At 40.8% G+C, this 21,826-nt stretch overlaps 1 long non-coding RNA gene across 2 annotated transcripts in view; it reads left to right on the top strand.

Annotated features, from left to right (window-relative positions):
- LOC120390747 overlaps positions 1-21,826 on the top strand; it is an 85,880-nt gene that overhangs the window by 42,993 nt on the left and 21,061 nt on the right. For both annotated transcript variants that reach the window (XR_005591129.1, XR_005591130.1), the window contains exons 3-4: positions 9,393-9,479; positions 15,231-15,375. This is a non-coding gene — a long non-coding RNA (uncharacterized LOC120390747). The remainder of the gene's footprint in view (positions 1-9,392; positions 9,480-15,230; positions 15,376-21,826) is intronic.

The following is a 21,826-nucleotide window of genomic DNA, read 5'->3' as shown; positions in this document are numbered from 1 at the left end:
AGATTCACAGAGCAGTGGCCTCTTACCATAAATGCTAACTGTGCTAAAATCCAAAATGTCACCTTAATAAAATATTGTATATGGCCCTCTAATTAGATTACACCATCCTTTTAAAGAAGCACCATACCTAATGGATGTAATTGCTCCAGTAGCATGAGAAAATTCCATTTTTTTTCTAAAATGCATTAGATCTTGTTCAAGGAACAATAGTCTAGTGATTTATATTCCTTCACTTTAATTGCCGAGATGAAATGTGAATGGTCCACTGAAATTGTAAATAGTTCTTGTGTGAGGGAAAACTAGCAGGTTTGTGCTAAATGTTACTACTAAAAATATTACAAAAATGTTCTAGGCATAATTAGTTTTCATTAGAGAGGATAGGTACCTGGTAACAATGCTGAACAGATGCACAAGTACCGTAGAAGAATATCTTGATGGAAAAATGCCATTTAGCTCAGTCTGTATATGCAATATTCTGCTGGAGAATATAACAGAAGGAGTGTCTAAAGCTGAAACAAATTGTCAATTTTACATCCTATCACTCTATATACTCCCCTGCAGGCCCTTTCAGAGGTCCAGAGAGGCCAAGGCCACTTCCAGCTTTTGAGGCCCCTAGCCATAATAAAAATAAAAAATGACGACACATGAAGACAAAATAAGGCACCAAAAAAAGTGAGACATAATTTGAATATTTTTCTTATTAAGCAAATGCTTTTCTAGCCTTTTTCCATGCGAATGCACGAATTATTGAGGAAAAATCTAGCTTTCGTACACATAAAAACAAGTTGCGAAATGTATCAAATGCCAAAAAATTAACAAGTGTCTAAATTTGAGGCCCCCTTTGAGCTTGAGGCGCAGGCCAAATGGCCCTCCGGTCCCCCTCCCCCCGATTGGTCCTGCTCCCTCTTATCAGATTGCTAGCATGTTCTGATGCACATTCACCAGCATTCAATAGACACATTTTCCCCTCCTCCAAAAATAGCCACTGATTTTTTTGAGATGCTTCAATACCTGGGTGGCTAACTTGAGGCACCATGGGCCTGATTTTCAAAGGTTCTGCCTCCTGTTGACTTGAGTTGGAGATCTGAGGGCTCAGTGCCTCTGCATCAGGCCCAGGTTGTTTCAGTCTGGGCACCCATGGTGGAAACTGTTGCCAAGTGTGATCATTGGTTCTGTATTTTTCCCCTCATAATTTGCAATATGTATAAGGGCTAGGTTGTGACCCTCATGCACACATGAGTGAACAGTTACTCACACGAGCAAGCCCACTGTGTATCTGTTCAGTACTGTTGCCAGGCATCTCTCCTTTCTAATGGAAGTTTAATTTATACCTAGAACATGACAAAATATCTATTAGCACAATCTGCCAGCTGGCTTTCCCGCCCCCAGCCAAAGTGTTTACGATTTCAGGTTCAGCAGAATTTGGTAACGACAGCTTATTGGAGTAACTGCTCACCAGTGTGCATAAGGAGTTCTCAATCAGGCCCCAAGTAAAGACTATGTGCTTAGACAGGAACCAAAATAAACATAAATATGTCTCTGGAAAAGAAGCAAATTCACTGTAAAATATTCATGGCCTCTAAGGACTTCATGGTTGTCACTGCATTACACTCCACAGCCTTCTGCAACTCGGATCCTCCTGCTCAGAAGCCCTGATGCAGCGAACCACTTAAGGATCAGTCTTCCATAGAATTAGTTGATAAACTTTCAACAGAACAGCTGTCTGTCAGAAAATGCAATTTCATTGAAATTGAAACATTTTACAGGAAAGTGTCAATTTCAATAAGGTTTTCTATGGCGGGGGGGGGAAGTCAAAACTTGCAATTTTACAATGTCAAAGTGTTTCATTTTGAGAAAGTGAAATGTTTTGACTTTCTCATATCATTTTGTTTTGATGTTTCTGCTTTGACATTTATTTTTATATAATATTTCAACATTAGCACAACCAAACATTTGTTCCAAATGTTTTGGGTTTTTTTTTTTCAAATTTTCATTACACAGGCAGTTTCTAAACTTTGTCTTTTTGTTCTGATTCAGAATGAAAACAAATTTCAAAATGTCAATTTCCCACATGGTGGAAATTTCATTCTCAGACCAGCTCTAATCCTGCACCATATCAGTCATTAGGAGTTTTGTGACTGATTTCAGTGGGAACAGGACTGGGGCCTTAAAGAATTGCTTTACTTCAAGCATGTGACTAATCCAATTCATTTCAATGCAACACCTCAGATGTTTGAAATTAAGCACATGCGTAAGTACTGTGCTGATCTGGGGCTTAAAACACAGGCCCCTAGTATTTAGGCTATTGGAGAACCTCTTGTAACTGTTGCATTTTAGAGCCTCTGACACACGGTTGAACAATTGTTTTTCATTAGGGGACAACAAGATACACCCATGCTCTGTGTGTGTGAACTATCTTGCTGTTTTCCAGATGGCATAGTTCAACATTAGGGCTTTGTTTTTATGTATTTATTTTCCCCTACAAGATTGAAAGAGAGGAAATAGCATGGCTCACATTGAGTTTTCTGTTTGCGAGGAGGCTGTGTTTGTCCTGAATGAAACAGCAATATCCATAACTTTTCTCAATTTACTGCATTCCCTTGTTTATCACCACTTCAGATTAATGCTGCACTTTTCTTCCCAAAGGACTTTTCTGCATCTGTCTGGGGGAAAAAAATCACTTTACCTGTCACTTACATGAGCCACCTCAGGATCAAAAGACAATGGACAACTGGAGCACAGCTTGCTCACATTCGCTCACATTGGCTCCTTGTGGTTTAATCATAATTTTGCTCTCACCTAATGGCAAAGGATACAGAGGCTGAATTCAATAAAATTTCTGCCTGGCTTTTCCACAGCCAATTGTAGGAAAAGCTCCCAAAGCCCAGCCCTCCAGCAACAGAAGCCCAACAGAGTTTAGATTGAATATACAGCAAGAATCATAGCAGCAAATGCTTTTGACATGACATTCTAGCATCCTGCACAGCATTTCAAAGCTATAGGATGTGGCTGCTGAGTCTCCAGCTGTTTGTTTTTTGTTTTTTTTCTTTGGAAGGTGTACGCTGCATACTTTGTCTTAGTAAACCTTTTTGTCTTGCAGTCTTAATTTATACTTTTTTTTTAAATGCAGCCAAGAACTTCAGACAAATAGTTAAACCTGAGGCCAAATACCCTTAAAAGTAGTGTTAGAATTATGCCTAGCACTGAGTTCCCGACACTTCTGTAACAGGAAAGTCATTCTGAATGATGGAGGCCTCTGAGATTAAAGTAGGACTCTCAATACTGTTATACTTGCGTATAGAATTTTCTGGAACACTGAAAGTAACAACTCCAGCATCAGAGGCACAACTTAATTTCATACTTACCCCCTCTCCCCCACCACTGCCTTCAAATACAACAAAATAACATACAAAACAACAGTAAGATTAAGATATAGCACCGACTGTTGGGAGAGGTGCTATCTACACTGAGCATTACAATGCAATTAGAACTGGTCAAATACAACACCTAAGAGGATTTTGTCAACAATTCCAAACTGCTGTTTGGTTTTCCTAGGTTTGTGCTTCAACACAGGTTTTGGTTCATACAGCTATTTGGGAAATTGTTGTTTGTACGAATACTCCTAGGAACACAAGTATTTTTGGGGTGATTAAGAGTTTGTCATCCAATGAGAGCAAATACACTATCCTGTTACTTAATGTGACCAGTCACACAGCACAAAGAGCAAGTAGTGAATATTCAGAGCAAAGAGGTTGTGAATATCCCCAAAGTTGAAATGAGGGTCTATGAATACTTGTACATCAGAAATAGATTAACAGAAGTCAAAACTGGTTCACAAATGAGTTGAATTTTGCAAGCAGGGAAAAGGACTAATTTCATCACAGTTTATTTATTAAATAAACTAATAATTTGACCAGTCCTGCTTCTCAGCATGAGAGCTCAAGTAAGATGAAAGAGGCCTCTGTAGTTCTTGCTGCTGAATTACAACATTTATAAGCCTGACTGTGAAAGAAAAAGCAAATACTTAGATGTTGTTTGACCAGCAATTGATGAATGCACTCTTTAGAATGTAAATAGGTTTCTCCAGCAACCAGAACTATGTAAAATCTGGCTAGACTTTATTTGCAAATTGATTAGAGTTCCCATTTGGTCTCCTAATGTATGAAGCATTGCAATTAAACTAATAAAGTAATTGGATTAATTTTTTTCTCCCACCACTTTCTCAGCCTTGTACACACAGCAATACTTTTTGAAACTACAAAGATGAGAGAAAATCATATTTTCTTAAGTTGGTACTGTTGATGTGAAAGAACAAACAGACAGCAATAAAAGTCCCTCAGGTCTTTGAGAAATACAATTGTGTTTTCCCATGAAAGTAAACATTTAAAAAAATCTTTTTATCACAAATACAATCTGGAATAAAGGTCAACTACAAACTACATCTCTCAAAGATTTAGATATTTGACAACTCTCTTCTGTGGCTTGCCAAACAAGCATTGATTGCAAGCATTGGCCAGAGATATACAAACACTTATAGATATTGTATGCAGAAGGCAAGCTGCACTTAAATTGATGATTAATAGATCTGCTGTTAGTAATCTATATCATCTCTTTTGCATGGAGAAAGCCATTAGAAATGTATTTCCAATACCCCAGGCAGACCTTAAATGCTATGCAGCATAACACTGGAGATTTGGAATACAGTCTTGCAAGAGGCTAAATATACAGATACAGCCTAAAGAGTCTAAATATACAGATACAGGGGTTGGCAACCTTACAGAAGTGGTGTGCCGAGTCTTCATTTATTCACTCTAATTTAAGGTTTCGCGTGCCAGTAATACATTTTAACATTTTTAGAAGGTCTCTTTCTATAAGTCTATAATATATAACTAAACTATTGTATGTAAAGTAAATAAGGTTTTTAAAATGTTTAAGAAGCTTCATTTAAAATTAAATTAAAACGCAGAGCCCTGTGGACCGGTGGCCAGGACCCAGGGAGTGTGAGTGCCACTGAAAATCAGCTCGTGCACCCCCTTTGGCACACGTGCCAGAGGTTGCCTACCCCAGCTATAACATTATGTTATAGCAAAAAGGACACAATCAAAGTTGTTAGACTGAAAATTTATCTTTTTCTCTTATCTATTTTGCAGAATCCATAAAATCTCTATTCTTTTAAAAGTATAATCTAGCACTTGATTTAAAAAAAAAATCCTAAAATAATAAACCAGTAAGTATGCTGGGCAAGTGATAACATTGATTAGGAAACAAACAGCAAACAAAACAATGTCCTTCAGTCACAGTGAGTACTACCTTGTGTCACAAGCGGTCCCACTAATGTGTATTGGGGAGTATGGTACCCTTACTCAGGATGGGTAGCATCAGTACCTGGTATGAGTTGTTTGACATTTAGGGTATTACACGAAACCCATCCCATCTCTCATGCTTTTGCCCAAGGGCAGGGCATGTAGGATGTTATTTGTATTACAGCAGTACCTAGAGGCCCCATCAGAGACCAGGGCCTCATTGTGTTGTACCAACATGTAGAGAAATGACAATTTCTGCCTTCAAAAGATTAATGACCAGACATAACCAGTGGCTCAAACAAATTGGTGGGGATAGGAGGATAAAGTAACAGCAATATGTTTGTGACCTTACCTTGTTGGTTGTTAACTGGAAGCATGGCAGAATTTAGTCAGCCTTCCTTTAAATTCAATGGGTTTTGGATCAAGCCCTTGAGGAATTTAAGAGGGACAGTGTAGTGGCTTGGGGGCAGGTTAGAGGTGGAATTTGTTCCTGCACATGAGGGGCAGCATGGAACAAAGCATGAAGGTTCTTACTGGAGATTGGGAGAAAACATGGAGAACTGGATTAATATGCAGTAAGGGCTGACTTTGCTGGTTGAGTGTAAATTCAAGTTGATGACATAAGGTGGTAGTGCTGATAAGTAATGTGGAGATTATACTGGGGGAATATTTGTGTTTACATAAAATGTCTTTTATTTAAGAGTCACTTGCTACCATAAATGTTGTATATATTCCCTGTTATTTTAGGAATGGGCATGTTTATTAAATTAAATAATTTTTCAGCATATGGATAGTCTTACAAAAGGGATTATGGATTAGCTGTAATAGTTCATTCTGGGCTAAAATTTAGCATGTAATGATGCTGACTTGGGGAGAATTTATTAATTATTCTTTTACAAAGGAGATGTAAATAATAGGAATGCAAATAAATAAATAAATCTTGCCTGATTGCTGGTTTCGCTGTTGAGGTGATTATGGAGTAATGACTGGTTTTGGAGGTCACGTTACAACCACAATTTCGTATTAACCCCAACTCTTGGATTCCCTTTTAATTGAAGAAGGAAAAAGCTCTCCCTTTTCCTGGGAATTTCTCATGCTGAATCTTCAGTAAGAGGAGACTTTTTTTTTTTTGCATGTGTAAAATTTCATATAAAAAAACTGCATTTCTACATTTACAATCAGTGTGCTGTACATCGGTTGCATTTCTATACTTATTTTTTATATTTTTATCAAAATACACTGCACTTGGGAGCAAGCCTCCCCAGACGGGTCCACAGACTTGAGCTAGTGGGGCTTGTGCTAACGTTCTAAAAATAGCTGTGTGGACATTGCACCTTGGGCTGGAGCTTAGGGTCTGAAGCCTGGAGTGGTGGGCTTCAGAGCACAAACTGCCATGTCAAAGCATCACCTACACAGCAATTTTTAGCACATTAGCGTGAGCCCTGCTAACACAAGAAGAAATTTTGAACTGAAAACCTCTCCATACTTTTTTTTTTTAAATGACAATCGACACTTCAGGTCCACTTTAATCCATATTCTTGATCTATTGTACCTACATTTTGAAAGGGTCACCAAAACAATAGGACACCTTTCATAGCTACACAAGGTACCAGAAGCCCACAATGCATGCTGTAAGCACAGTATGATGTTAGATACAGATAGAGGTTCAAACTTAACTCAGAATTTTCTCGCTATTGTGGTTCAAGGTCAGAACCTTAACATTATCTGAATATAATGTGTTTTGTGGTGTAATACAGACATGTTCAGGGCTAAAAGTCTGCCTGCTGAGTAAGTGAGCTATTTTTTAAAAAAGTTGTTCAACTTTAGGAGACTCCTGAGTTCAGCATGACTTTTACATAAGTAAAGTCACCAAGGAAGAACAGTAAAGAATTTAAAAGGGCTGATCAGGACTTAACTCCTTTTTTTCTTTTTAATATATTTTTCCTGCCATTTCCTCCTGTCAGAATACAGAGAAAACCAAACCACATGATAAAAAGAGATTACGTTCTGGCTGGTGCATTAATAATAGACTTACTAGCTAAATTCTGATTGTGGACCCAAATTTTGGTCTCCGTTACATTTGGGCAAACCCTATTGAACACTGAGGGTGAAATCTGCACTCCATTGAAGTCTATGGAAATCTTGCCTTTGGCATCAGAGGTCAGGATTTCACCCTGAGAGTGGAAACTGGTAAATTGGCTTGTGGTACCTCTATTACTGGTGGTGATACAAGAGAAGGAAAGAATCCATCTTAACACTCAGACCGAATGGTGCATTTTCTAAATGTTTAGCCCTGCAAGTTCACCTTTTCACAAGGGCAAGTTTGATCTGGAGTCACTCAGAGATGGCAACATGGAGCCCTGATATGCTGTTTTTGAAGTTGCCTTTTCAGAATAGAGCTGGACAGTGGATGATAGAGCTCAGGGTGATCAATCTCCATCCTCTGAAATAGTTCTGATAGTCTCCTCAACAAATCAACTCCCTACCCCATGGTGTATAAAGTAAGCCCCATCCATCCCATTTTCCCTGGCCTTTGAAAGATCACTGGGAGGAAATCAAGAACCCAATCCTGTCCCTGTTAATGGCAGAATCCTGTTGCAATAATCCTAAACACAATAGTAGCAGCATACAATTTTCCATTTAAGACAAAATTTCAATGACATTCTGAATTATTAGCATATCTCCTCTGTGTATAGTAGAACAGAACAGTCAGCGCATTACATTCTGTAGATAAGGTTTAATAATGCATTACTCCTGATTCTCTAAAACCAGACTCTCACACTTTGAAGGCTTCATGCATGCAAGCTACAGGCAGTGGCAAGATTTACCAGCATGCCACTGTCTGCACTGTTTTAATTTCTCGTAAAAGCAATCATAGCAGAGTGAAGGCCCTTCAGTCCTGAGATCAATTATGATTCAAGGTGAGAAATCCAAAGGGGACACACTCAATTTGAAAAGGATTACAAACCCAAAACAATCAAATCTAAATTATATGCGGGCTTACAGAGATGACTTGGAAGGCCCAGTATGCAGAATGCTAGTGTAAATTCACATGACTCATTAGCATTAAGTGCCACAAAAGCTCCAAGGATGTTTATTTAAAAAAGACTTGTATTAACATGTCATCTCAATGTTTTAATGGAAATACTATGGTTTTTTTAATGTAAAGAAAAGTCTCTGAAGGTGCTGGAGGGAAAAAGTGAGCTTCTAGGAGTGCCTGTTCACTGAAGGGAATGTTTAATTTATTTGTTTTCTACAGCCAATTTTATATCCCTGGTGCTTTGCAAAGTTTTACTAATGGCAATACTCAGAACAAAAAATCAGACAATTCACCAAATTGCCATATAGTCCCCCTATATTCCAGCATCCTGCACACGTCCTCTTCTCTCTCCCTTCCTCCCATTATTGCCTACCATAAAAGATGGCCTTTACAGTGTATCTAAAAGGTTTACACAATCCAGTTGCTGATAGAACAAGAAGGAAGCAAATTCTGAAGTTAGGAACCTCTCCTGGAGAACAGGCACCAGGAAAGGTGCCTTGTTTAAGGGCCTGATTCAGAGCCCACTTGAAGTCAATGGAAAAAGATGAAATAAAATGGGGTGGTCAAGTGGTTTGGGTGCTGGGCTGAGATTTGGGAGACTGGGTAAAATTCCTGTGTGTCTTTGGGCAAGTCATTTAGTATCTCTGCCTCAGTTTCCCATCAGTAAAATGGGGTCAGTCATACTTCTTTACCTCACAGGGATGCGATGAGGATAAATACATTAAAGATTATGAGGCAACTCAGATACTATTAAAGTGGGGGCCACATAAATACCTAAGACAGATACATTCTGTTTAACTTCAGTAGACTTTGGATCAGGGCTTGAACCAAGAGAGATCCAGCTTGAATTGCTTCTCTGATTATGAAACAAGGATAGAAGTGGTCTCTTTAGTAACCAGGGCTTTGTAGATTGACCAATGCCTTGAATTTCACCCAGAAACGTATTTGCAGTGAGCAAAGGCTGTAAGGCATAGTGTGATGTGGTTTCGATGTCAGCGGGTAGCTGCATTCTGAGCTGATTTTGGTTTCCAAATTTTTTTCCCCTGCAGGAGACTAATCGTGGCATCCACATGGAAAGGGGATTGGTAGGGTGCACAGAAGGGAAATGTGGCTACATGGTAGCATCCCCTACCCAGGTAAATACCCTCATCCCATGTGTAATGCATGATCTGGGCTGCTGTTGGCTCGGTATTGGGGAGAGAACATGATGAATAGGAGTTGAGGAACAGCAACTGTACAAAACAGGTTCCTCACTCATTTCATCTTAAACTACCATCTAATAGGCATCATAACATACTGCTACTCTGGACTGCATGGAGAGACCCTCCTTGGTCCTTTAAATAGCATGGAAGATATTTTATTGGGCAACTGGCTGAGTCTCAGCCAATGGCAGCATGGCTGAGCAGATAACTCTGGCACTTGGGGATAGTGTGTGAGCTGAGATCCTCTTCTTCGTGAAGCAGACTCATCCACTGAGTCTAAAATCACCACCTACTATATTCCTCAATCATTCCTGCCACTACACTCTTACCCTGCTCTGTATTTATAAAAAATGTGTAGTAGAGCTTTTTAAAATGTTACTCCACTTTCGCAATACTCTCAGTAAACCCCCATAGTCACCTTCAAGTGTCTAGTCAATAAATATAAATTATTATTCAAACCTCAATGACCAGTTAACGGTCTAAATATGAGCACTTCACTGATCCTGCTGTAACTTTGGAATAACACATTATTTTCTATTTTCGGGCATACTTCATAGAATCTTCTTCCTCTTTTCTCCTTGGTCCACAATTCTTGCCATTCCTTTTTAATCACCCTTTTAAAATCCTGCTCACTCAAAAGAATCTTTATATCAATTTCTCTGTGTTGTCAAGCATTTTTTTGACTGCTTTATCTGCCATTTCATTGCCAAGTATCCTGGCATGTGTTGGAATCTATGCTAGTATTATGTTCATGCCTGTGCGTACTAACTCTGTCAGAAATAATACTTTATTAGATCAATTCTGCTTTCTGAGGTATCCCTTTTAATTAAAAGTATACCTGATATGAATCCAAAAAAGATAACAGTTGTGGTAGGCTGTATGTCCCTTAACCAGTTTAATGCTACCATTATTTCCACCAGTTCAGCAGTCAGAATGGCTACAAAATTGAATATTCTTTTAGATTTCTTAATTCCAGTCTCAGGGAATCAAAAGGCTGCTTTCACTCTACCTGTTCTTTCATCTTTTGATCCATCATTATAGAGTCAGCTATGCTGACTCCATATACCACATATAAACTCAAACTTTATCTGGCATATAGGATGACTCTTTTCCTTTATTTTATTTTAGAGTTCTAAATTCATATCCGGAGAGATGATTTTTTCCAGGTATAATTTACTGCCCCACGACTATAAATTTTAATCTCTTCTAGTCCTTCTTTTTCACTTAACTTTTTAACCTACATTTTAACCCTAAGAGCATAAGGGAGTTTTCAGAGTTGAGCTATATTTCATCAGCTTAATTCCCAATATTCCTCATATATTTGTCCACTATTCTTATCAGTGCTATTTCTCTTGATTTTAGCCCAAAATGTCACTGCATTATGGTGATGTTTAAAGAGATGCAGCACTTGCAGTATGGAGCCCTTGAGATTTAATTGACCGGATCTAAAAAAGGTAGAATCTGGTTGCAGAACTAAATGCTTGAAGTGCATAATCTATTAGTGATTTTATTAATGCTCTATATAGTATCATCAGAACTTCCTTATCTGCTCCCCAATTAGTCCCAGCTATACTGTTATGAAGATTAATCCTACTTTTACATTTGTTTGTAATAATTTCGGTAGCCATTACATTTTTATTATCAAACACCACCCAGAAATGTAAAGCTTAACCACATGCACCTGTTCTCTACAAAGACAAATTATACTCCTCTTTCATCTTTCTTCCAGTGAAAATCATTCCCTTTGTTTTAGCGATTGAAAATTTAAATCCGTATGTTCGGTCCATGCTGGAGCTCTTTTGCAATTCTGGGACTCCATGGTCACATATGCAGATGAGCCCTGCATGGTCACCTGTGCTGATCAGCTCGCTATGCTGGCCAAACAGGAAATGAAATTCAAAAGTTTGCGGGGCTTTTCATGTCTACCTAGCCAGTGCATCTGAGTTGAGAGTGCTGTCCAGAACAGTCATAATGGAGCACTCTGGGATAGCTCCAGGAGGCCAATACCATCAAATTGCATCCACACTACCCCAAATTCAACCCAGCAGGGTCGATTTCAGCGCTAATCCCCTCATTGGGGAGGAGTACAGAAATTGATTTTAAGAGTCATTTAAGTCGACAAAAATGGCTTTGTCGTGTGGATGGGTGGACGGTTAAGTCGATCTAATGCTGCTAAATTTGACCTAAACTCATAGTGTAGACCAGGGCTAAGGTAATCTGCTTTGTTCTGTTTGCTATCCCTTTAACAACTTAAAATTTACCTTGAGGAAGAGGACAGATTTTTATAAACTTGTGCTGTGCAGATTTTTCTATACAGTGCAAGACAGTATTATTTTGGGTTTAATCTCCTAAAAAGGGTGGGCACATGAGTGCCGGGGGAGCGGTCTCACACAGAGCTGACTTCAATCTGTGTTTGCACCAGGGTGTGGACCTACCTGTGTGTGTTCGCCACGAGAGCCCAGAGAGCCTAATTCAGCAAATCAGAGAGAGGGAACCCAGGCTGGTGGAGCAGGAGAGGCTCAGTGAAATTCCAGTACAGGTGGCATCCTGGACTGGGGGGGCGGGTCTTTCCATAACTTTTCCTTCCCATCTTGTGTGGATAAACTGGTTTCTAGGCATCAGTTCTCATAAATAGCTTGTGTGGCTTCCCTATTGGAATTATCATGGCATGCATCCATTCCACTGGTATTATTCCTTGTCCCAATATACTATTATATAATTTTAATAAAATCCTTCAGCTCCCTTCAGGTAACTATTTAAGCAGCATCTTACATATACTATCTTTACCTGCTATTGATTTTTGGAATTATCTGTAGCTTTTTTTATTTCCTGCATCTGAAGTTTTCATTCAGTGATTTATCTTCATTTTCCCTACCGTTTAGGCTCACAATTTTCTTCCAAAAATTTCCTCCTCCTCTCCATCACCCCTGAAAATCTGTTCTATTCTCATTACTACTAGCATTCTTGAACACTTTTGCTAGGATTTCTGCTTTTCCTTTGTTCGAACTTCTAATTTTATCCACCTCAATAAGAACAGGAAAAAATTATTATTGCTCCTTGTTCCATTCATGCTTGTAACCTCCTGAAACCTTGGTATCTTATTTACCCAAAAAAAGTCAACTCTTAGTCCTCTTAATAACTTTGTGCAACTGCCTTAGTTCTTTTATATTTCACCAAATCTTAATTTTTCATTGTGATTTTAGCTTTTCTATTTGTGTGTGTGTGTGTTATCTTTTTTTTTGGGGGGGGGGTAATTGCAGCCTCACATTCTTCATTTCACCAGGTTTATGATTTTAGGGCAAATTAGTTGTCTTATGAATAGCTACTTTGACTGCTGCCATAATTCCCTTTCTTACATTTTCACTAAATTCCTCTATAATATCACGTACACACTTGTTGATCAAGCACTCATCACACTTATTCCTGAAGAGCTCACAATGAGCCTTTTTAAAAGTCCAAGGGGGAGTTCCTCCAGTGTCTTCAGCATCACTCTTTCCTTGGTACATAAACAGCTTAGGGAAACTATCACTTCCCACACCCTCTTCCTTGTAAATTTCCCAACAACATTTACTAACTGTATTGCTTGTTGCAATTCCCAGATCCAAACAGGAAAAGGAACCAGCAATTGAGTTAAACCTAGTTGGTGTTCCATTATTTAATATTGCCAGATCGTGCTTATCAATAAACAGTTCCAAAGACTTGCCATTACTATCAGATCTCATACTTCTGCATAACTCATCATGGCTACTCAAATCTCCATATATAATAGACGGGCTGTTTTTACATCTGTAATTAACTCTTTTAATTCCGAGCTTGTCAGATCTTTACAGGGGTTATAAACATTATAGATTCTTAAAGAGGTATTTTCATTATGCATTGGAATCTCAATAGCAGCATATCCAGACTCAGCTTCTTTACATTCATTTCAACATAATTTTAGATTTGCCTTTATAAATGTACAGCCTTCCCTTCCCCCCCCACCCCACTTCTCCCTTTGTATTTCTGTCTTGTCTGACTCTACTTTATCCTTGGACTTTAAAAGACAGCTTTCCTAGTAACCACATTTCCTGTACACAGATAACATCAGGTTTGACCTCTATTTCAAGTATAGTCTCCTTTAGTTCTTGATCCATGTGCTGTTAGGCTTGTGTATGCCATCACATTTTTTTAGCACCATATTAGTTAAACTGCAGTATTCAGGGGCGGCTCTAGGTATTTTGCCGCCCCAAGCATGGCAGGCAGGCTGCCTTCGGCGGCTTGCCTGCAGGAGGTCCTCAGTCCCGCAGATTCGGCGGCATGCCTGAGGGAGGTCTGCCGAAGCTGCGGAACCAGCGGACCCTCCACAGGCATGCCGCCGAAAGCAACCTGCCTGCTGCTCTCGCGGTGACCGGCAGAGCGCCCCCCGTGGCTTGCCGGCCCAGGCACGCACTTAGCGTGCTGATGCCTGGAGCCGCCCCTGGCAGTATTATCTTCACTCAAAATTGCATGATTGCATTCTATTGCCACATTACTAATGTACACATAATTTATCCACTGCTTTTATCGTAATCTTCATTCTTTCTGTTCTCTTTCCTGTTTGTGAAGTGCCGTTTATTACTTCTACCCTAAATGCTATAGATTTCTTTCTCCGTAAAAAATACATCATCCCTTATTTCTCTTATTACATATCGTAGCCGTTGTAAAACTGTTATAGCAATGGTACCTTCCCCTTTTTGGTTTTTACCTCTTTCCCCACATGTCACTTCAAATGCCTTTTTAGTAGCTGCTGTATAAGATACCTGACTGATAATTCTTGTTCTCTCTAGCCTGTTTAGTTACATATCCTGCATAAGTACTATCCTTATCACAGTTGCCACATTTTAGCATAGCTCCTTCTACACAGATGTCATACAAATGCTCCCCTCCACATTTTGCCACATCTTGTTTTTCCTTTAATAAGTTTGGACACATGGCAAATGTATGTAAACATCTTAAAAGGGGACGGCCTATATAGTTTAGTCCAAAACATCTGATATTCTAGTTTAACCCTATCAGCTAAGGTTCTTCCACTAAATGTTATTTGCACAACTGAGGATGGTTTATTCTCTCCCTCTCCCCTACTAAGTATTCACTTAATGAATAGTACCTGGTCCCAATTATCCTTTTTTTTTTAATTTAAATTTCATCCTCAGCCATTTCCAGTGGGCCCCATCTATATCTATATCTATATTACCACCTATTGATTCCGTCATAAATTTGTGTGGTTGATAATCTACTTTTGTTTTTCCTAAATTCTAGTGGTAAGCAGTTTTTCTGCCTTTTCTTTACTGGTACACTCTGCCAACAAATCTCTACCCTGTATAATCTTCTAGCTCTTGATATATTCCCCAATATGTTTCCTGAACTATTCAGCTACTTTCAAGGAATTAATGTCTTCTGGCTTTACTTCCTTACTTGGTGATTTGACAGTTATAATATTCTGGTTTTCCACTCTACACTTTGGTCTCTATCTGCCTGCTTCTTCTCATTCTGATATTTCTATTCTTTTTTGTAATTTGCACCCATTCTTAATTCCTAGTTTCTTCTCCCTCATTTTCTAGAGAGAATTCTCTACTTTTTGCTTCTAAGCCGAGCACCAGCCCTTGGCTAGTCAAGCTTCTCCAACCAGAGTCCAAGCTGAGAAACAGAAGTTTATTTTCCTTTCAGATCATGTAGTTCAATGAGAACAGGAGGGTGCTCTCATGGCCTTTTCACTTAGCTGCTAGCCTTCAGCAGGAGTTAAGAAGGAGATTAGAAGTGGCTTTGCAGTTGCTGAACTTCTGAACTAACTACACCTATTTGATGCACAAAGGTAAGGTTATAGGTTACCTGGGTGAGTGTTAAATCACAGTGTCCTAGAAACCATCAGTGAGTGTTCTTCAAAGCACCAAGCCTACCACAGAAGCAGCATTAAGCAATCAAAGTGAGTAGGAATATTTTATATTGTGTGGAACTGAGTTTTAAAATGCAATATTACAAATCTGTCATGTGTTTTTGTTTGGTTGGTTGGTTTTTTTTGGGGGGGGGGGACGCCAAACCTTGTAAGATTAACATAATTCCCCATGTGATCATGAGTTAACCAACAAATGAGAGAGAACCACCCTCCAGGTAATCTGAGGCATGAGAAATATATTGAGGTCGGATAGAATCTTCTCAAATAAGAGACAGAAAACACATTCCATTCAAAATCCATTAACGGGTGAGTCAGTCAACGACATTTCTAATGTAACCAAAGGAAGATAGAAGTGCTGAGCTTAATAGCCTTTACTACAAGGATTATACTTTCAGAACTAGTTATTGCTGCATGTATATTTATAAAAGTATATAGAAGTGTTTATAAATCATTTGCATTGACAGCATTCAAGGATAATTGAAGAATATTTCTAAATGCGTTATATACTCTATGGTCCATTGTAATTTAATGAGGGTGAAATTCTCTCCTGTGCAGAAGGCCAGCACAAGGCCTAGATGCCACTTAAGCTCCTGAAATAGGATTTAAATAGATCATAGGCCACAGTGCCATGAATTTCACCCTGAATAGTGCTCTCTACGTGCAAACATCCATGTACCAGTATATTAAACACTTCTAAATACAGGGGCAAATACTCTTTTGTAAAAATGTACAGTAATTCCCCCACCCACCCCTGTGATGTTACTGTAGTGTAGTAATTCTCTTGGTTTGAACCATTAACATACTACATGTTTTTCAAGGGCTGTCCCCAACACAATCCAATGAACCCAGCTCCATAGTGAGTTCTGCAGGGGAGTGGTGGGGAAGAAATCCACCCTCAGGCTGCGTAAAGCTGCAGTGGCTCCAGTCTCTACAACAGGGGCGGGCAACTTTTTGGCCCGACGGCCACATCTAGGTGGGGAAATTGCATGCAGGGCCATGAATGTAGGGCTGGGGCAGGGGGTTGGTGTGTGGGAAGGAGTGCGGGGTGTGGGAGGGGGTGCAGAGTGTGGGAAGGAGCTCAGGGCAAGGGGTTGGGGCAGAGGAGGGGTGCAGGGAAGGGGATTGGGGTGCTGGAGACTGTGCGGAATATGGGATGGGGCTCAGGGCAGGGATGCAGGAAGGAGTGTGGCAGGGGGCTCAGGGCAGGAGGTTGGGGTGCAGGAAGGGTGCAAGGTGCAGTAGGAGGCTCAGGGTGCGGCAGGGGTTTGGGGTGTGGCAGGGAGCTCAGGGCAGGGGCTTTGGGGGCAGAGGGGGTGCGAGGTGCTGGAGGGGGCTCAGGGCAGGGGGTTGGGGTGCAGGAGGGGTTGGGGGTGTGGACTCCAGCCTGATGCTGCTTAGCTAGAGCAGCTCCGGGGTGGCAGCGGTGTGCAGTGGGGCTAAGACCAGGGCCGGCTCCAGACCTCAGCGCGCCAAGCGCGCGCTTGGCGGCGTCCCGCGGGAGGGCGGCACGTGGCTCCAGTGGACCTCCCGCAGACGTGCCTGCGGAGGGTCCGCTGGTCGGTCCCGTGGCTCCGGTGGAGCATCCGCAGGCGTGCCTGCGGGAGGTCCACCGGAGCCGCGGGACCAGCGGACCCTCCACAGGCACGTCTGCAGGAGGTCCACCGGCGCCGCCGGACCGGCGACCGCCAGAGCGCCCCCTGCGGCGTGCCGCCCTGTTTGGGGCGGCGCAAATCCTAGAGCCGCCCCTGGCTAAGACAGGCTCCCTGCCTGCCCTGGCCCCACCCTGTGCCACTCCCAGAAGTAGCCGGCACCATGTCCCTGCGGCCCCTGGGGGAGAGAGGGCAGAGGGCGCCACATGCTGCCCTCACTTGTGGGTACCTCCCCCGATCCTCCCATTGGCCACGGTTCCCCATTCCTGACCAATGGGAGCTGTGGGGGGAGGGAAGGTGGTGCCTGCAGGCGAGGCCCGCGCATGGAGCCCTCCCCCAGGGACCGCAGGAACGTGGTACTGGCCGCTTCTGGGAGCGGTGCAGGGTCCGTGGTGCAACAAGGGGTGGCAGTCCTGTGGGCTGGATCCAAAGACCTGACTGGCCGGATCCAGCCTGTGGGCCGTAGTTTGCGCACCCCGGCTCTACAAGCTGCTGTGGTGTCTGTACCCGTGCTTTGTTGAAGGAGGTCGTCAGTGGATCTAGACAGATATGAACCCATTGCATTTTTGCTAACCTTGCTCCCCTTCAACACTGGTGTTTACAGGAATGCTCTATAAAAGAGACATCTTTGTTCATAGTAAATAATTCACAGATAAAGTGCCTCTAGATGGCACTCAAGCATATGCAAATCCACAGTTTTGTAGGGCCCATAAAGCTTCTTGTTGATGTGCAGTATAAAAGGCTTCATGTGTACAGCTCTTAAAAGTGGTGTGGGGTAAGCTCTTGTTGAGCTGGGCTCTGATGTGTGGGGTGTACACCCATGTTATCTCCAGGCTGCATATACGTCTTCTCAGTCAGATCCTTTGTGCCCTCAGAGTAGGATTTGCTCCTAGGTGTGGATAGGTTTGTAAGCTGTACTATATTCTGGTCTTCAAGAGCTGAGAGTTACAGGAGGAACGCCAACCAATATAGAAAACAGGCACTATTATTGTCATGTATGATTAGAATGGAGCATATAATTTATAACAAACAATTTACTGAGTTTAGCTTTATTTTCTGCTCCAAAAATGTGCAGAAGCAGCCTGCAATTTCCTTGAATTTACTACTTTGTACAAAGTTTACACGATTATTTTCTATTTCTTTTAAAACTCTGTGGATTGATTGTCAACAGCTCGTTTTGACATTCAAAATTTGAGCTGCGTGCCCCTATTGATTATTCTTATCAGGAGGGGGCCTTTAATCAATCAGAGACTGGTAGCAGTTAAACAGGACTAGGGAATTTTTAGAACATTTTCTACTATTATGTATGCTGCTTGAAACTGCTGTGCTTGCACGTATAAAACCTTTCAAATTTCTGCTGAGAACACAGCTGTTTTGTTGCTGTAGCCTGATACAGAGGTGTCTTGTGTGTACACACTGTGTTCACTCCTGGAGACTTTACTTTTGCTGTGGTTTTGTTTGTTTTTCCCCTCTTAAGCACAAAAGAAAAAGGAAAACATTTTAGATCCCCCCCCCCCGCAGTATATGAAAACAAATTGGCAACCCTATTGATAAGTTCATGGAGGATAGGTCTATCAGTAGCTATTAGCCAGGATGGGCAGGGATTTTAAACCATGCTCTGACATATCCCTAGCCTCTGTTTGCTAGAAGCTGGGAATGGGTGACAGGGGATGAATCACTTGATGATTACATGTTCTGTTCATTCCCTGTGAAGCACCTGGCATTGGTCACTGCTGGAAGACAGGTTACTGGGCTAGATCTACCATTAGTCTGACCCAGTATGGCTGTTCATATGTTCTCTTCTGAGCAGTAGCAGCTGTCACAACTTCACATGTTGGGTTTCTATTGTAGGAGAAATCAGTGACATGGAGTTCAGATATATCACACCTATGCCCAGTTCCCAGGGAACAAGCCTATCTGAGGAATTGGATCTAAATTGTAGTGATGAAAGCAACAGGCAAACTCTTTTACTGTTTGACACATTATCCCCTGAAGATTCTGCATCAGAAAAACACCACCACCATCACCACCAACAACAAAGCATTTCTTCCAAAACTGAAACCTTGCTGTCATGATAAGAAAAAGAACTTGAAAGACTTTGTGTTACAGCACCGTTCCAATAACTTATTCTTTTTTTCTTTCTGGGCCACGCAGGATTTATTAGTTATCATTTATAGAAAAATGATGTTACTGTGAGATTTACTGGGTAGGCACAGAACTTAAAAATCATCTAATCACTTTCATATAAGATAATTGTGTCTGCATGTGCAGACCTAGCTGCAAACGGTACAGTCAGACAGGGGTCTGACTAAGGTGCCCGGGCTCTGGCAAGGGCCTTTGGGAACACTGTTTCTCTCTCTCTATTTGTTAAGCAGTCTCCTTTTATACAAAACTAGCTATTTGGATGTGAAGGCACAAGCTTAAATTTTACTTTCTGATAGCATTTTGTGAATGATACTCAATCACTCAAATGTTTCTGGAAAACAGAGGAATTTGTTTTTAACTGTGTGCGAATACTTGTGAAATTCTCTGCTTCAGAATAGCGCTGTTTATTATTTATAGGCCAGATTTGGATGGAGAATCTGGCATTTTCCCTCACAGTCCCAATAACCAGAACTACATTTGATCTTTTGCACAGACCTTATCACTCTAACATCACATCCAAAAAATGTTCACTATATCGGGTGCTCTGTTTATGCCTAAATTTATAGCTATGTTGCAGGGGAAGGAGAAAAAGCATTTATTTATTTATTTATTTATTTATTTATTATTTTTATTAAAGAAGCAAGGCACAGTAAGTTAAAGTCTGATTTGCGTGAAATTATGAATACAACCAGATCTTGGTATGAACTAGGGAAAATCTTTTGTTTGAACTCTTTAGTCCTTATATTCAATTTTTTAATTAACTTTTCTCTGTAATTCTCAATATGTTTCTACTGTAATTCTCAATATGTTTCTATGGCATTCAGGGAACAAAAGGAAATTTACTGTGGCTAATTTAACACCTGTAAATTCCCACATGATGATGAAGAAATAAAGACCTTGTAGCCTGTTGGGAGTGGCGGTGGAGAATATAAGCCTGATGCTGTAGAAGCAATGAGTTCAAATGCTTCCTAGATTGATTCTTTAATTATAACATGTAGTTTTTCTTGTCTGTGTCATTACAAGGAATTAATTCTCACTATTTTCAAACCAATAAAATATCTGATCCAAAACATTTCACATTTGGTTAAAATAATAATAAAAGCTTAAGTAGACTTAGGGTTAAAGTACCAGAGTGTGAGTTGAGGAGGTCTAGATTATTTCCCAGTCTTTCCTATGGTCTTGTATGACTGTCAGCAGGTCGCTTATGGTGCAGCTACAGAGCAGCTGGAGGTATAAGTTCCAGCTCAGGCAGACATACCTGAACTAGCTCTGATTTACGTAGTATGCTAAAAATAGCAGTGACATCACGATTAGTGGAGTGGAAAGATGAACTAACTGCCCTGCGTACAATCCTATCCTAAGCAAATAGGTATGTCCTTGGGATGGCTAGCCCTTCCTGCCACCAGGGCAATCCTGGCTACGCTGCAATTTTTAGCATGCTAGCTTGATCAATACTAGTGTGGATAGTGTCTGCCTGAGCTGACAAGTACACCTGCATCTCCCATGTAGGCATATCCTTAGGCAACTAAAAATTGGGGCCTCCAAAGTTACAAGCCAGTACTGAAAATTTGACCTATCTAGAGGTATGTAAGGCCTGCTTTTGGCACCTTTGAAAATCAGATTTAAGGCCCTCGTTCAGCAGGGTACATAAGGCCATGCCTAACTTTAAGCACGAGTAATACAATTAAAGTAGGCATGTGGTTAAATATCTTTCTGAATTGGGTTGCAGGTGTCTCAGGCTGGGCAATGAAAAATTTGAGGCAACCTTAAAAATGGTGGACACCTCTGGCAAATCTGGCCTCTGCTGACACAGTTAAAAAAAATAATTTCAGGTTTTTATGCTCCATTCTGGGATTTGAAAGAGGTTTGAACATAACTGCCTTGATAACTTGGACTTCCAAACTAGCTGTGTTGTATATGGTTTGGGATTTGAAATGAACCCTTGGCACAGTGCTCTTTGATATCCTTCCTCCCTATGTAATCCTCACCACTGTTCTCAATAATATGGAGGATTCCACGTTCCCTTATGATGTATTGTCATGAAGAGCTTAAAATATAATGATTAATTGTTCTAAAAATGGAAGACTTGTGTTTTTTTTTAAAAAAATTAATTTCCCCCTCAGTGAACATCTAGTTTGGTTCTCCTGTGTGATGATACATTAATTAGGAACATAAGAATGGCCATGCTGGGTCAGACCAATGGTCCATCAAGCCCAGTATCCTGTCTTCCGACAGTGGTCAGGCAAGATGGTTCACCAGGAATGAACAGAGAAATTGCTGAGTAATCCATCCCCTGTTGTCCAATCCCAGCTTCTGATGGTCAGAGGTTTAGGGACACTCGAAGCATGGGGTTGCATCCTGAGCATTTGACTACTAGCCATTGATGTACCTATCCTCCATGAACTTTTCTTGTTCTTTTTTGAACCCGTTTATAGTCTTGGGCTTTACAACATCCTCTGGCAATGAGTTGCATAGGTTCATTGTGTGTTGTGCAAAGAAATACTTCGCTATATTTGTTTGAACCAGCTGCCTATTTATTTAATTGGGTAACCCCTAATTCTTGTGGTATGTGAAAG

This window comes from Mauremys reevesii, linkage group 1 (genome assembly GCF_016161935.1).
Source record: "Mauremys reevesii isolate NIE-2019 linkage group 1, ASM1616193v1, whole genome shotgun sequence".
In the NCBI taxonomy this organism is placed as follows: Eukaryota; Metazoa; Chordata; order Testudines; family Geoemydidae; genus Mauremys; species Mauremys reevesii.
Note: the sequence above shows the minus strand (reverse complement) of the source record. Positions and strands in the feature narration are given on the sequence as shown.